At 38.7% G+C, this 18,119-nt stretch overlaps 1 long non-coding RNA gene across 2 annotated transcripts in view; it reads left to right on the forward strand.

The window, feature by feature from the left end:
* The window catches only part of LOC119031959, a 31,299-nt gene extending 14,161 nt beyond the window's left edge, over positions 1-17,138 (forward strand). For both annotated transcript variants that reach the window (XR_005078752.1, XR_005078751.1), the window contains exon 3: positions 16,486-17,138. This is a non-coding gene — a long non-coding RNA (uncharacterized LOC119031959). The remainder of the gene's footprint in view (positions 1-16,485) is intronic.
* The last annotated feature ends 981 nt before the right edge of the window (positions 17,139-18,119 follow it).

Raw genomic sequence — 18,119 nt, forward strand, 5'->3', positions numbered from 1 at the left:
GTAGAAAGATTTGTTTTTACCTGTTTTCTTGTCGAAATGTCCTGATCACAGATGCCACTGTATATCTGCTAAGATCTGGCTGAACTCTCAGTCCAGCCTCCCTCAGCGTCAGTCCGTGGTTCACCACATGGTCAACTAATGTTGCCCGAATTTCATTTGATAAATTTGGTCCTCTCCTTCTTAGGGCATGTATTCCTGCTTCCAGTCTGCCTCTGCCTCTGCCTCGTCCTCTTCTCTATCTCCACCTCGGCCTTGACCTCTGGCATGGCCTCTGCCTTCACCTCCTTCTCCTTCTCTTTGAATTCCTCCTCTCATTCTTACTCTTCCTCATCTTACTCATTCCATTGTGGTAGAAGACAGGTGAACTCACCTGCTGCCTTTTTGTAGTGCTTGAACCTGATTTGTGTGTCTACAATTACGCAATCATGTGTTGGTGCACCTGAGTGTTGTGTTTAACCAATTAGATAATGAGTGTGGTCATTTGAAAGTCAGTGCTTTGGAATTTGCAAGGAAGTGACATCATGATATGCATCTGTGTCTAATGTATACAAGTGTGTTTAGTGTTTTGCAGTTTACTGTGGGCAGTCATTTGCAAAAAGTGTGAAGCCGACATTGTGCTTATAGTTGTGCTAATCTGGTCCGGGGTTTTGCTCCTTGAGTGTAAGGTTTTTATAATTGTGTACGATTTTTGATTTTAGTGTTTATGCAGTCCAATAAAAACTGTAATATGAATGAAGTGTGTGTCACTGGGTGCAAAAGTTGGATTTTGATAATGCTAAATGTAGTTTTGGGTGCATTGCTTCATTTTGCAGGATATATGAGGTATTTTGCAGTTTGGGTGTGTGGTTTTGTGAATTTTGTTATTAGTTTGATTAAACCAGCCTAGTTTGCAAAATTGTGTTTAAGCAATTGGAAAAAACTGTAATTGTTACGCCTAAACAAGCAAAATAAATTAAGATGTACTGAATAAACCAAATTAACAAACTGACCGTAAAAGACAACACAATTTCAGACTGTTTTACTTTGTATATGGCGGACCCTGCCCCCTTTTTCGCTTCAAACTATGTTCTGGACGTTATTTTCCTCTGAGAAAAACTTTTTTTATTGATTTTTGAAAAATATATTATTTCTGAGATTGTATGATTACCTCAGTCACGTTGTAAATATTAACATTCTGAGCTTGAATGTATTTGCCAGAACTGCATGGTGCCAGAGTATCCAAAATGAAAACGTAGTCTAAGTAAATATATGCTGAGTTATACTCCAGTGCTGGTTTCCAACTGTGCTTGACATTTTTCTCTCAAAGCACATTATCAGTGTTTATTAAATGGTTAAGGTTTATTTACTGAGGTGTGTTCAGAATTCATCACAGCACTTGTACTGGCTGAAAACTGCATGATGCCATACAAAAAAAAAAAAATACTCAATACACTGGAGCATTTCATAGCCTACAACAATGAACATTTTTGCCGCATGACTTAGCCTCATAACATGCAGTGGCACGAAGATGCTGTCGAGCAGCATGGGGGTTAGTCTCCTCGTTCGGGTCTCCACGTCTAGTTGAATCCTCGCTTTACTTAACACTGAACATAAAAAAAAAACAGAACAGCAAAAAGACAATATATTCCAAAGAGTTTCTGTCAAAAAATGATGACAACTATAATCTAAAGGGTCAAAGGTTAGTATACTTTGTTAAGGGTATGGCAGTTTCAGTCTTGTGACCGCGTGTGTCTTTGTAGACATTTGAATAATGATAATGACAACTACAACAGTAACTTAAATTGTATAGCACTCTTCTCAACATAGTTATAAAGTGCCATAACAAAGGATGTGAGAGACATTCCAAAAGTCAAACCAGGGTACATTACATAAAGTACTAAAAAGGTCAAACAAAATAATTCAGGTCTGTTTCAAGCCAGCGTTTTAAGTTTCTGGGGACAATGAAAAGAAAAATAAAGGTACAGCTGTGAAGATTGACAGTCTCATTTTTTTTCTTAATTGTAGTGGAAATATAGAGCAGCAGAAAATGGAAAAAGTCAAGTACAGAATGTGTAAAGTACAGTATTGGAGTAGATGCATCACTGGTGAAAATCAACGCACCGTTCCCCACCTGCCGGGACATTTTACTGCTTTTAACCAAGTGTGGAACATAAGAGAATTACCATAAAGCAGGTGGGATAAAAAAACAAAACAAAAAAAAAACAGGTGTGAGTAATCTTCATAGTTTCACAGAAATATGGGAAAGAAAATGAGGCCTGGACTTCTCCTCTTGGACCGGGTGTCCCTCTTCCTCATTACCGCTCTGTGAACACCAGCACTCTGCTGCAAACAACTTTTCTGCCAATTCCAGCGGGCACAAGCACACATTAGCACCAGGGACTGTGTATACCAGGGACTATATACACATTAAAATGAACTAAATCTAAGTCAACTGTGTTTTTAGATTGTAGAGCATCAGTCTGCAGGTTGATCTGGATTTTTAACAGGTACCTTTATCAGTGCACCCTGCTGTTTTGTTTGCATTTGACCTGGCAGTGTCAAAAAAGACATGTTGAACATCTAAAACATAAAACACAAGAGGGTTTCATTGCTTCGAGACAAGTGTTAAGACTTCCTGCAGAGCACTGCAGTGTCCACAAGCTCTTTACAGCCTCTTTTCAGAGACAGCCCTGGCATTTCCCGTAAATCAGCAGGCTAATCACCAGTGCTTGTTTCACTCTGTCTCACACATGCGCGCGCAAACACACACGTGCGCGCGCACACACACACACTCACACTCCGTATTGCTGTCAGAGACACACCCACAGATACTCACACAGACAGAAACATATCCACAAACATGTATAAATTTAATCAGTCTCTTGCCTTCAAGCCCTCACACGCAGCCAGATACCAAACTCATTCCACAGCCTCGATTAATCACGTATTGATGGATGATTCATCTATAACTCAGCATCAGATAGTATCAGTCTGTGTAGCATGATGGTTCAGATTTACTGATGTAGTAAATAACTGGGCGATAACGTGAAACTTGCTTTTATCAAACGTCCTCGGGGGCAGTTTATAACTGGTTATGAAACAGTCAAAATTTGACACTTCATATGACCTACATGAGACCAGAATCTTTCTTTGGGAGACGGGTGAATAAATTATAGCATGGATGACCGAGATAAGCTCTCCAATCGGTGTCCTGCTCTCATTTTACTTCCTGTCATTGTCTCTATCTCAGATTGATAGTGAGTTAACAACTTGCCAGACCTTCCTCCTGAACTGCCCCAGCTGAGCAAAGTGCAGAAGTACAGTGGGGCTGCCAGCAAGTCAGCTAGCTGACTATTTGTTTGCTGGGATGGATAAAAGAAACATTTGCAGTTTATTCAATCTCACATGAAGTGTAAAGTCCAAACATCCTGAGTTCATAAAGCCACAGTCTTTTCATTCCCATACCTGCCAGTACTCACTCTTTCACACACAATGCTCCTGATGTGTAATTTCTCCCGCTAATCTCTTGATTTTATAGAGATGCAAATCAAATAGGAGTGTCCCTGTGTCCGGGGATGTGCGTCATGGTACCCAGAAACCCAACACAGTGGCAGAGGTGACCCTGCGTGATGCGCTCAGTCTACCCTCTTACAGTTTTTCTCACACACATTTTTTTGAAAGCATGCCTCATAATCTCAGAACTCTACACACAAATCAAAAAACACACACACAATGGGCAAAACCCCTCAGTTGTCCTGCAAAATGCAACTTTACGTTGATGACACACACAAACCATCATATGACCATCATATGAATAGACATTTATAAGAACCAGTTGAACACAGATGTGCTCAGTGTATAACACTATGATGAATGGAAAACACTTCTTCTCCATTCATCATGATGACTTAGGCCTGTTTTTTGTTCAGTGTTACACTTACTACAAACAGTACATACATAAGTGTGTTGTAAAATATTTGAGGATATTGTTTACACTCAGAACACACAAATACACGGTAACAAATATGTTTTATTTTTCCCACAAAAACAATGTACACAGTGTACATCCCAACCAACACAAAGTTGCACATACAGTGGTCTACATATAAAACAGAAGAATTTACTGTTTGCAGTTACAGTAAAATAAAATAAATAAATAAACTATGCTGCATCCTTCTGTTTCTGTCTGGCCACAGCACCTCATCTGCCTCACAAGCAATGTTTTCCATTGCTCCAAGACAGAAGAGCTCACCTGTTGCCCTTCTATGCTAAAGCTCTGATTGCTAAATGTAAAACTGTGTGACAGGTGTTTGCCCATGTGTTGAGTCAGTGTGCATAGTAGGGCAATTAACTTAAGAATTTTGAATGACAGTGTGTTCCTTGTGAAAACGAGATTTTCTTCATGAACGTTGTGCCAAATGCAGAGAATTGTGTGCAGTGTTTTGAAAAAAGTGCATTTTAGAACTGCAATTTGAGTGTAAAGCAGGAATTGTGCTTGTAGTTTAGCAGAATTGCTTCAGGGGGTTGGTGCATGAGTTACATGTTGTGGTCACTGTGTCTCAAGTGCCAGTATTTGTGTGTAAACAAGTGAGAAAAACTGTAATGTTGGCAGGTATGAATCCCTAAAGCTAACTTTGTCGGGCATCCTGTCTTTCAATTTGCAAGTGTCCTCCAGACAGTGTTGTAAAAAAAAGTATCCAGATCCATCCTTTACTTCAGTAAAAGTACTAACACCTCACTGTAAAAACACTTGATTACAACCTTATATGAGTAAAAACATGTAGGTATTATCAGCAAAATTATTAAAGTTTAAAAGTAGTCCGTTATCTCATTAAATTGTCATTACTGCCGCAATAAAGTGTGTGTTGCATTTCACTGCGGTAGCTGTTTAAGGTTAACAACTTTAAATACTTTTGGAGGGTTTAATCTCCAGCAATGCATCATATTCCATAAGATGACTGTATGTTTGTAGAGTGGCATCTCACCAGGATAAAATGTTAGCAGTTAATGTTTCTGCAGACCATTTCCAAGTTAGTAGCGACAAAACCTAAACATGTCTTTTTATGCCAAACCATGATGTTTTTTCTAACCCTAACCAAAGGGTTTTTGTGCCTAAACCTAACTAGAGCCTAACCACAGTGTGTGACAAGAGAGGAATATAAAACTGACCCTAAAGAAATGTAAAGTTGCAATATAAAGAAAAGGACAGATTGTTACTAATCTGTGATTTTGCAGAACCATATTTTGCTGACATTTTGTCTGGCGATTTGGTTGTTTCATGGCCTCAGAAAATAAAATAATCAGAGTCGCTTTTTGAATAGATTATTTAGCTTAAGAAGGAGGAGAACTTTCTCAACACTTAAATGGACATGTCATCCTGTGGTGTGTCAGAAAAACTCAACATCAACACACCTTGAGGTACCCGGTTTAAACCAGACAGGAAGGGTATGGAAATCTGCAAAGTATCTAGTAGCTAAAGTTGCGCTGTAACATAGTAGAAAAATAATATTTGTATGATGAAATTAAAACAATCAAGCAAATTTCATGTACCTAGAATGTGTAATAAGTACAGTACTTGCACTTGTGATAGTAATTAGTTACATTGCACCACTGTTTTGAACTGATATCACTTATTTGACTCCAGGGACAACTCTAGCTGTGAGCGGGGAGGGAGTCACGTAGTAATGACTGAACTGCTGGGAGCCACTGTTGCCTTGCAGTCTGAGTCATAATGATATTAAAACATACCTGGACCAGATAACATTGGTTCAGGTGGTTTATTTTAGACGCTGAGATAAATTAGTTGAGTCATAAAATCATAAAGGCAGCGTGAGCTGGCAGTCTCAGTTAGTAAACCACCCTCTTCAGATTAGTGTCACTCATTACACAACGCCTAATGAAGCACAACAACAACAACACCAGTGTTACCATATGTAATATCATTGTTTTTGAGCTGTCTTTTATTCATTCAGCAGACATTTTTTTCCCATTCGGTTACACATGTCCTGAAACTGTGGCTCAATTTATCAAACGTGTGAACAAAAAAACGGAAAACAGTTCATCATGTTTGTCAGAACCCCACAAATCTCCTGCTAAATGAAACGCTCCACCACAAGCTATGTCCTGCTTTGTGCTTACAGTTTCACACGTATGTATTTCAGGCGTTCTATATGAGCGGCGGTCTGGGGCTTTTGTTTGTGATACTCGAGCTTCAAGTTTTCAGAAATGTGTGCATTGCAGTTCCAGTTTTTATGTGTGTGCCGTGAAGAATAAAAAGGAAGCTCGGCGTTCGGTCATATGCATTAAGTCATATGCTCCAGCCGTAATCAGCTGACAGCCTGCCAATCGAAACGTCTTTACACACCAGTCAAAGCTATTGTGACCACGAGTCGGTCAGTTTACTCATAACCACTCCGGCTCAAAAGCTGCCAAACACCGCTGCTGCTGGAAGGCTCGCAGCCACCACCCTGGCCTCCACCTCTGTCTTTTTAAGTTGAGTCATATCAGGGCTCAAGGATGAAAAACAGTGATATCAAGTATCGTCTTCCTTTTGGCTCAGTCTCCTGCACCCTGGGGGTTTTTTCTGCATTGTGCTCCCTGTTTGGCTCATGGAACTTGTCTTAAGAGCGGAGCCGTCAGCACCGAGCACAACTGTATTCCATTTGTTACGATAAATGGATAAACCCATGAGTTTAATGTTCATGACTGAACCATTGTTTCATTGCAACAAACCAGAAGATGCTGCAATATCTTTTCATATAATAAAAACAAACTTAAAGGGATAGTTTGTGTTTCTTGAAGTGGGGTCATATAAAGTACATATCCATAGTCGATCTGTTCCCTACTGTAGAAGTAGAGAGCCACTCCTGCCCTCAGACCTGTCTTTCTTTTGGCACTACATTTTGTCAACCATAGAACCTCTGTATCCCTACGCATTAGCGCAACATTAGTGATCTGCGAGTGGTGAAATACAATGCGAGGCCCAGCTGCTGGACGAGAGGTTCACAGACTGTTGAACCTCCATATCCCTACGCACATCCCTTAGCACAACTGCGTAGGGATATGGAGGTTCTGCGGTTGACAAAAATGTAGTGCCAAAAGAAAGGTAGGTCTGACAGCGGCGTAAAGCGGTGTGAATTTTCCCTGTACAACGTACACTTGAACTGTTATAGATTTTTTTAAGGTTAGCCTTGTTTTAGGTGGTTTTTTTCACCGTTCACTGCAGTACAAAGCTGAGTGTCTGGGCTGGAGCGGCTCTCTACTTCTCCAAACTGAGGCTGCGCTGATCAGTGATTATGGTAAGGAATAGATCAACATATGTACTTTATATGACCCCATTTCAAAAAACACGAAATATCCCTTTAACTTTAGGAGCACTTATCAAACCAAAATACAAAGCGCTTCACTTGAATAAAATCAGAAAGAAAACAAAATGGTAAAATTCACATGAACAGGAGCAGAATCTTAATCCAAAATTTTAAACAATAAACCAAATGAAACTAGTGTACTTCCAGCAGTACAGAACAAAACCACAATTCACTTTTCACTATATATATATATATATATATATATATATATATATATATATATATATATATATATATATATATATATATATATATACTTGCAACGGTACAGATATAGAAGTTGTCATCCTCATCACACCTTGCGTCCTCTTCTGCAGTACACCTGAGAGAGAACCTTGTTATGAATTATGAGGCATTACATTTTCAGGTTTATTTATACCGTGAAATTAGTAGCGTCATTGAAGTAATGACAGCAGCAGGCAGCAGAAGGTTATGTAAATTTACAGGCCAACACACCCAGAGAGCAGTTTCCCCCTTGAGGAGCCTTCTACTTCTTCCTTTTCACTTTTACTCCAACTGACACCCACAAACCGCTCTTCTGTCAGGTTGTTAGAAAACAGTCATGTAAAGCTGTGGATCAACCTGCAGGACCTATGAGGAAGTTAGATCTAGAAAAAGCACAATTCTTCTCTTAATAAATGGAACCTGTACAGGCTAGCCAAGGCTAACTAGCTCTCTCTCTCACACATAAAGAGAAGCAAATTTCGCCATATTATTTGTAACTTTGGTTGCAGGATAATTTGTATGTTAACTTCTCATCTCATCACATTATCTTTCTGCTTTATCCGTGAGGGTCATGGGGATGTTGCCACTGTATCCCCTTTTGAAGGGGTCATGGGGGTTGCTGGACCCTATCCCAGTTGTCTCTCGGGGCGAAGGCAGGGTACACCCCGAACGAGTCGCCAGCTCATCTTAACTTGATAAGTTAATTTATTTTGCTTCTAAGCAGCCAGAACACTTTACTGTACATCAGCTGGAAGATAGTGATCAACAACCAGCTCTGAGTGGTCCGTGTCTGTGTGTTTAATTTCATGTCTGACCAAAGCAGCGCTCATCGGAGCCTCCGTTTCGTTCTTTGTCTCTTTTTCCGATCCTCTGTACGTTCACAAAGGAAAGTAATTCCCCTACCATTCAGCTGGCCGATAAGAGACAATGATTGTGCATTACAGTGGAGCGCAGACAGGCTGAGGAGTGAGAGTGAAGATAAATCTGCCTTTTAATCCTAAAAGTGTAAAAAAACAAAAAACAAAAAAAACAAAAAAGAAAAACAACCTCTCTACTCTCCATCACTGGATGCATCACCAGCAAAGAGACAATACTGACGGCAGCAGAGAATGAATGAAGTATAAAGACTGTCAAACGTCCACGTTAGCAGGAGGTCAAGGCTGTTGGCTGGGCCAAACACAAGACTTTCACAAAGGAAACTAGGGTTCAATTCCTGTGTGAAAGGTCAGAAACGGTCAGTTATTTTAAGTAAGTAGTTCATTTAACCGAAACATTTACTTTTGCCCAAATTGTATCGAGTGGTGTTGATGCCTAAACCTCACTCAACTGCAATTGTCACCTGAAATTTCACAACAAGCTTTAGATTGAAACCTAACTTGTCCGTGGAGTAAAAATATGTGCATACTTTTAAAACCTGGGCGAGGCACAACGTGACATCCTGGAGCATCATTTGTTTTACAAGATTTGGCATGATGATTGCTTGTTTGGTTGGTATGTACTGAGTGTGTCAGGCAGCAGAGCTTTCACTGACATCTAATTACACCAGACATGATTTCTCCAAACCTGAAAGTCCACCTGTGGTTCATTGTCTCGTGTCATGTTTACGATGTTTGGCTCATCCCAGTTAAACCAGGAGGGCTGTTGGTATCTCTGTGGCACAGGCAGAACACCAGTACGCCCATGTTTATTTTGCCTTTCCATTCTTATCTTTTTTATGAGAGATGCACCAGTATTGGTATTCTCTTAAATGACAGCAATGCAATAGCTGTGAAAGACAGAGTTAAAAAACACTTCCTAGTATCCTAGTATTATAGAAAGTGGAAGCAGAATAAAAATGCATACTCTGTGGTGTAAAATGTGCTCAATAAGCAGATATAAGACTGTTAGTTTGCACAAGAACCGTAGAAGCATTGGTTAAATGCTGCAAACAGTTTAAGAATATGCATTGTTTAATATTGTAGATATTATGAAGCTCCGCCCAGTTGACACACTAGCTTGATTTGGCTGATGAAGGGCTCATATTAACCCAATCACCACATTGACCAGAGACATTTATGTTTCTATGGGTTCACTTGTCAGCCTTGTCTTAAGGCAACATTGTGCTTATGTTCTGGTCACTATAAGATAAAGGGTAAGGAATTTTTTTTTTTTTTTGGTTGAAATACCTGTTTTGGTCGCCAAAAACATGGGTGGTGATGTTGCAACTTTCCATGAAAAATATCCAGTTTTTGATGGCAGTCTACTTGCTTGTAACTCAGCCACCATCCCCTCCACCTATCGATATAAAAAGTCAGGTCGCAAATGTGTCATGTGAACGTGATGTGGCACAGAAATGGCAACATGGCAACTATGACAGGTACCAATTTGAAGGCATCAGTAGTTTGGAGACAGATTAACTGCACACAGTTTATCCTGGTGGCTGGGCTGCCAGAATAAATTAAGTCATGCCTTTAATATGCACTTGTCAGAATCAGAATCTCGTCCATTAGCCTTCACTGGCAACCAACATTTGGATAATTACAGGACGCCTAACAGTGGAAATTTAAGTGTAACTGACGGTGTGTGGTTTTGGACGTGAAAGACAGTTTACTCTCTCATACGGAATATTCAAAGACAACTGTTTCTCAGCGCAGGATGACTTCATTTCCTGTCTGAGAGTGTCAAACAAGGGCCAAACCCCCTTTTGATAAAGTGGCGGGAGAGTGCTGTGAGCTTGAGGAATCAAATGGCACTAGATCCGCTATTTAATCTGTCTCTTTTCTTCTCTGCTGGTTTTTTATGTTAAATATCCAAAAGCTCTGAGAGCAGCAGAGGTTGCTATAAAACCCATTTCATATTCGATCTATGTCATATTATTTTTTTTATCATTATTTTTCTTTTATTATAAAAAAAATATTACATTTGATCAAATTTTCTCAAATTATTTTTTTTACACAATTTCGAAAACTTTAAATCACAGAAAGAGCTTCAAGAAGGGAAATATAAAGCATAATATAAATATAAAAAAAGATATCAAAAATAATAATAACAGCAATAAAAGATAAGCAAAACTTTTATAGTTCCTTCCACAAGAAGCAAACCTGACTGGAAAGTTTCCAACGGTGGCAGTTGCAGTAAAATTTCACCTAATTATGTTTTGTCTCTACCTTTTGTGTCTGCTTTCATTAAATACGTTACTGCTATTATGTATGGCAAGAAAAGCTCTTTGTGGCGCTTTCTCAATTTGCATATGATTTGTCTGGCGGCATCTGATTTCTTAAGTCGTCTGTTCAGTCTAACTTTGAAGCAATTATTTTGAAACCTTTCCTGTTTTCCTTTGTTTCATTTTTATGATTAATATTAGTACGTTCTGTATCAAGTATGTCCCCTTGAAAATGTGGTTCTAGTCCCAATCAAACTGCCCTGAAGTTCTCTAAGACATCCAAATAGGAAAATGCGAAATTTTAATGTTAACAAAATGTAACAATGTTTGGTATGTGTGTTTTTTTCAGAATATCACCCCCTATATGACCCAGCTAATTATTTTTTCACTTTGTCATATTGTATAAGCATAATGGACCCAAAAACACACACAAAACACAAAAACACATTTTGAAAGCATTTTTTTTTACTTACCTCAATAACACAAATATGCTCAATGAAGCATTTCACAACTTGAAAACGTAAAAACAAGTTCCAAATGGGAACATACAAAGGTAGAATTGCCATAGTGATAAACACAAACTTTATTCAACTATGTGCAAGGAAAAGCAGGCAAAGTCAAGAAGGAGTTTCATTTTTCCACATTTCCATATTTAAAACAGACAGAAAAGAGAAAGCTAAAACTAGACCTGCTTTAAAGGTTCGCCGTTGCTGATCTTCAGCTGGTTGCGCCTGCCGCACACTGCACCTGACAAACAAGCTCAGACGTGATTGCGATGAAAAATACTGACAAAAAGATTCATATGTAACACCATGATACTCCCTCACTGAAGCAGAAGCAGAGGACATATAACAAGAAGCATGATGACTATCTGACCTACACACATTCCTTCCAGCTCCAAACTAAAACCTCCCTGACTACAGGTCAGTGAAAGTGAATTATTTTTATGTCTTTTCTTCCTTTACATTTTCACTACGCCACACACAAAAGCTCACAGTGGGATCTGGTTAGACATTTTTATCTGCAGACTTATCAGCTTGTCTGCCGCCATTGAAATAAGGATTTTTGCTGCACTGAAAGAGCTGCAAATATTTTTAAGAACATAGTTTCTTAAAAGCTTCTTCGGCTTCTTCCAGCTGACCTTTAAACTGACACAGGAAAAGCTGAGATGTCTTGACATTTAGTCCTTAACACGGTACTACACTACTACTGGATTTCAAAGTTTCCATAATGTAAATTTATAACATGTTTTATGAGTCTGTGGTTTATCCTGAGTCCAGTCTGTGGCTGTCCAGTCCAGCCAAGGTTGTGGTTTTGATTAAATGTAAATTAACTTGTTCTAAACCAAACCTTAACCAAAGTTCTGCCAGTGCCTAAACATAAACATACTTAAGTTAAACAATACGAGTCACCACGAGTGGATGTTGGGTTGCAAGATCGGATATTAAGGTGGAGAACACATGAAATACTGTATGTTGTTAGTGAACATTTTATTGATGTGCAGTACATTTATTAACATTTCCTCAATATGTTTGAGAGAAGTGTAATCCAGTCGGCATTACGTCGTAAACTAGCTGTATAAAAATATAACAATTCACATGACAAAGTTGGAAAATTACATTTATAAACAAATGTTGGACTTTGGCATGTTAATGCCCCTTCAACATGGAACCATTTTGGACAAACAACACACTCATACATCCAATAAAATAAAAATAAAGGATTATAGTTTCCAAAAGTATCAATTTGACTTGTAATAGATAAAAGAAGATAAAAACAAAACACAACACAAACGAACAAAAAATGTATTTAAAAAATCATAATGATAAAATTTTTATATATTTATATATATATATATATATATATATATATATATATATATATATATATATATATATATATATATATATATATAGACACACACATACATATATATACACTGGCTGGTGTAGCTGACTTATGGCACATTGAGAATTGGAATTTTGCCACATGATTACTGCTGCATTGTGTGCAATTTAAGTATCAACCACAGTGTTTTCAACATTTTGAGTGATATCAGTCAGTGTCACGAGAGTCAAAAACTCAGGGAAATACCGAGGCGCTCACTGTGGTGTGTGTGTGTGTGTGTGTGTGTGTGTGTGTGTGTGATGTAGGGGGGAAACAGAGAGCGATATCTCTGGTGCTTTCCATCTGGTGAGTGTAAACAGTTTACTTGACATGAGATCACTTTAATGATGCTCCACACTGAGCCAGACTGATGATAGTTGTGAAACGACTGCAAATGTATGTGAGATTACTTCCCCTGAAGACACACACACACACACACACACACACACATACACACACACAGTTCTCCTCCCTCTCTTCAGAGCCCTCTATGTGGTTTTGACAAGTTAGGTGTTTTCACTGCCATGTCATTTTTGTAAGGTGGGGAAGAGTAGAACAGTTGTGCATTGAGGGTTTGGTATCTCCACCCACATGCGACACCTCTTCCTTTATCAGACTATATCTGGGCATTTTAGGAACTCCTGGGATGGTAGACCCAAATTTCTCTTTAACGTTGATATGCAAATGATAATATATGATTATGCAAAGACGAATCTCCAAAGATACCAGATGTGTGGGGCTATATTTTAAGGAAGTTTTGAATGAAATGCAACCCCGTGCAGTGTGTGGCCTGACACATTCAGAATATCTCCATCTGATAAAATGGATCCGCCTCAAAAGTGCAATATGCAATTTCTTTTTAATGCAACATTCAAAAGTTAACTTAATAACCAAATGTGAAGAAATAACAGTTTTGACATTGTGTTGCAGAGACATCTACTGAAGTTAGCATGCTAACCAGGTAGCCCTGTCCCATCCAAAGAGTCTGTGACGGATGAGACGACTTTCCAATCTGAAATCTACTCTATGGGCAACAAAAGCAAAAACTTAGCAGCTTCATTAATTACTGATACAGAACTGATACAGAGCCAGTCACCACTGCTGTCATTTTCCTTGTTGCCATCATTGTCTTTTGAAAACATTATTAAACTTCTTGACAGTTGAGGGAATTCCTAAAAAAACATTTTGTACTTCCTCCCTCCCTGACTTCCATCTGTATGACAGGTTATCATCCAGCAGATACATTTGCTATGCAGTTAAGGAATTAAAAAAAAACCCACACTCATTTAACAGGAACTAACCAGCAAATATTCCCAGCTGTTGATTCACTGCCAGTGTCTATCAATTTAAATAAACTACTAATGACAAAAAGACATAACAATAGACTTTAAATGCATCGCTGCGCCTTACCTGACTCATCTATGTATATATTTTTTTTAGCTTTTGAATCTGCCATGTGCGCTTTATTTGAGTTAAATCTCAGATGTTTTATTGAATTCAGAATTTTTGACATAGCCACTTGTCGTTCTTGTGTTCTGCTCCGACATGGCGAGGACATTTTAACTGAGAACCCTCACTTCTAGACTATTTGTTTTTGGTTTTTGGCAGCCTAAACATGCGCACAAGATGGTTGTATGAGGGTTCCAACAACTTGGGATACCCAACAAGGGAGCTAAATGACATGCGTAGTAACAACGCAGTCTTTATAATTAAATCCACGATTTCAAATATAAGGATTTGATTAAAACTGATTCGACTGAAGATGCAGCTGCGTTGTTTGTCAGCGAAGGAGTGTAAAATGGGAAAATGAAACTTTTGAAAGTTGGTCAGTCTCCAATTAAACTCAGTGATTGAACTTACAAAAATATGGATTTATATGTTTTAGATATCTTTTAAAAATGCTTAAGAGTTCAGGTCATTTTTCAGGAAAAAAAAACATTAAACTTTAAAGGCAGTAATCGTGATACAGTCAGCTGAAGCAGCAGGTATTCAGAGCAGAGCAACACTCATTTTGTTATTTTAGCACCTTGTTTAAGTTTACACCATGACCAGCACCTGTTCACTTCACCTGGAGAGTTTACTACACAGGCGCCTCACCTGTTATGTATTCACATCAAATATTTACAGAGGAGGAATCATGGGTGAACTGTTTTGCACAGATCAGGTTTAAGTTTTCCAATGTAACAATCAGAAGGTCACGACTGTAATCTCAGATAAAGATGGCCATAATGTTTTTCATTTTACATTTGATGTTGCCAATAAAACATTATTAGCTGGGTTTTAAGGTTGTCACACTTTACAGCTACAGCTGTAGCTCAGGAGGCAGAGCGGTTCATCCAGTAATCAGAGGGTTTGAATCCCTGACTCTTCCAGCTGCCTTGAGCAAGATGCTGAACCCGAAATTGCTCCTGATGCGCAGCCGGCACTTGCATGGCAGTGTCGGCCATTAGAGTATGAATGTGTGTGTGTGAATGGGTGAATGTGTCAAGTGTTGTAAAGTGCTCTGACTGGTCAGTGGACCGGAAAAGTGCTGTAGAAAAGCAAATCCATTTACCATTTTACCATTTTACTGGAACTGTGCAATGTGATTGTTTCTCATGAACAATAGGATATTATTTATAAAAGCTTCTATATAAAACATATTTAGATAATGAGTTACTGTTTATGTGGCAGTGTTTTGTAAATGATCATCTACTTGGTGATAGTTCATAAAAAAACAATATCAGCAATTTATCTGTGCTAGAAATATTTCAAATGAGACCTGAACAGTTCCCCAGAATGTTACAACATAATTCAGGAAATGTTAATGTCGTTTTCCGATATTTTCTTAGGTCTTGATTTTAAGAGGAAGCACAAAGGTTTTTTAGTCCCCTCCCGCAGTGCCTCGCCATATTTTCCTTGTGATCTCATTCAGATGGCTTAACTTTGGGCAACACAGGTGCTTCCACGTAATTCAAACATTCTGGATCATCAAAATGACGTTGCTTGTTCGTCTTAATTCACTGCTGAACTTTGATACCTAATCGCACGAATCATTATGGCCGGACTGTTATATCACCTCTTTTCACCCGCACTTGGGTCAAACTGAGATGTGCACTGGCCCTCGTTTCGACGCTGGCCCCCCTGATAACACACACCAAACTATGAGCAAGTGCCATAAACTCAGATCAACTCATCAGTTCATCAAATTCATCGAATTTAGGGGTGACATAATATTACATATCCAACAAATTACAATGATATTTTGTTGTATTAATCAGGTAATATAGTACTGCCACTTAAACATAGGCACAGTGCCAACCTAATATGCCATCAAAACAGAGTAGAGTAAGGTAAGATATAGATTAAGGGTCTTTCTTTTCTTTTTTTTTTCCTTTTCTTTTTTTCTTTTCTTTTCTTCTCCTTTCTTTTCTGCATTGTGCTACACTCCCTGCCGTTGTTTTATTTTGGTGGTTACCACCAGTTGTTGTTTTGCTCTGTCCAGCAACCGAAAACAGCAATTAAAAAATGTGCTCAGTTTTTTGGTATTTCCACTTTCTTACCCATTTTGGATCAAGTCCTTTTTTACTTTCTTGTGACTTTACTCGAAGTTTTTTTCTGTCTGTCATTTTTTTAGATGGTGCAATGACACCCGCCGCACTGTTTAAAATAGCTGCTGCATGTGTACTGTAATGTGTGTAAAGTGGTGTCAAACTAACTGGAACAAACAGGCAGATAGACTTTTGTTCGGTTGCGTTTGACTGCCAAACAGACCGAACGCGTCTCAGGTACGATGAGATGCATTTGAACTGAATTTATTAACGCACCATCCCCGAGTGACTAAGATGTGTACCACAAATATCTGTACAATAAAGCAGAAATGTGTTTGTCCTTTTTTTCTGCTAGGATAACGATCTCAAAAGATCAAAAGTCGCCCTGGTTCCCTCCACCTCTGGAGCTGCAGAAGGAAGGAAGAAGAAAGCGTGATGCCCGTCTGTCTGTAAAGGAACTATGACTGAAACTGAAAAAGATGCGGCCTCTGGGAATCGGGCAAATATGCGCTCACAAGCACATTATGGGCACATACAGTCAAAGTGAGGTCTGGCATCAGGATGTAAAGAGTTTCACGTCTGTTTTTTATCGGTTTTCCAGTTCTTTCAGTTTACCACCCACAAGACACGAGTTCATAAACTCTCAATAAATGTATGTTTGTTCGGGTTTCACTCAAATACATGTTAGCGTGTGGTGGGCAAGACGCGTGCAAATCATAAATAGGGAATAGGCGGTTATTCATGTGCATTCACTGAATGAAATGTTTAACATACAGCTGCACGACATCGAGCTCACCACATTGTGATCAGTTAATGATTCATCTACTGTAAAGCCAGTAATAAGCAATAAATCAAATGAATTGTATAGCCAAACCGCCATTTTGTTTGTTTTTACATGTGAAATGTTTTATCAATGGAACTAAATTCCGAGCTAATAACTATTTTGTCTCTATGAACCCATGTTTATTTTCAATGAGCAAGTATGAAATAAATGAATTTTGCAATGTATTGTGTGTGTCCATCTGCGTGTCAGTCGATCAGACTGGTTTACTGCACTTGATAGCAGGTTGTCTGTGGCAGTAACAGCTGCAGGTCATATATTCATGTGATTCATTACAAAAGACTAGATGGGGGCATTAATAAGGGAGACTATTCAGGCTATAAAATCCACAGGTTGTTGATACATTAAAGCCCAATTCATGTCCCTGTTTCAATAAAAATCAACAAAGGAGCTTTAGAAACCCCGAATATGCCTTTTAAACTCTCTAGGCAGTTTTTGTTTGAGAGCCGAAGCAGGTTAATCTTTTGAAATTGTATAAAATAAACATCTATGGAGAACTTAAAAGATAAGTTCACCCACATCTGAAAATGTAGTCGCTTCTTGCTGACCTGCTTTTGCGGTTGTATCAAATGGGATGAGACATTCAAATACATAAGTAAAAACCTAAATCCCCAGTCTCCACCTGTGATCTGAAAATAGAATGGAAATTGTGGGCATTACACACAAAATGCTTCGGTTGCCCCACATGACGTGCCATGATTTATTTACTGTGAAGTATATCGCAAAGTCTCACACAACACCTAATCCAGGCTTTACAGTTGTGCCTTTGTTTTAAAGGCATTATTATCGGTTGCCACCCGCTTATCTGCACATTTATCTCCCAAGTGGTTCAACAGGTCGACTTATGTGACTTCCAGTCATCAGCAGCCACCTGGACAAACCAGAACAGATCATCGTGATGAATGAAAAGTATCTCATTACTGTCAAGTGTGTTCTGACGTTTTATTCTTCACACCCTTCTCCTGTCTTCATGCTACCCATGGTGATTTATGTTGATTGTGAGTAATAATTAAGCCAACCTGCATGGCTTAAGCTTAGTTTATTTTCATGACACCACTGTGATGACACTCGACAAAGACACTTCCTAAAAATTTGTGGGTATTATAGGGGAACCCCAGACAGTGACAGAGCTCTATTTGATGCAACAT

This window comes from Acanthopagrus latus, chromosome 13 (assembly GCF_904848185.1).
Source record: "Acanthopagrus latus isolate v.2019 chromosome 13, fAcaLat1.1, whole genome shotgun sequence".
NCBI classification, from domain to species: Eukaryota; Metazoa; Chordata; class Actinopteri; order Spariformes; family Sparidae; genus Acanthopagrus; species Acanthopagrus latus.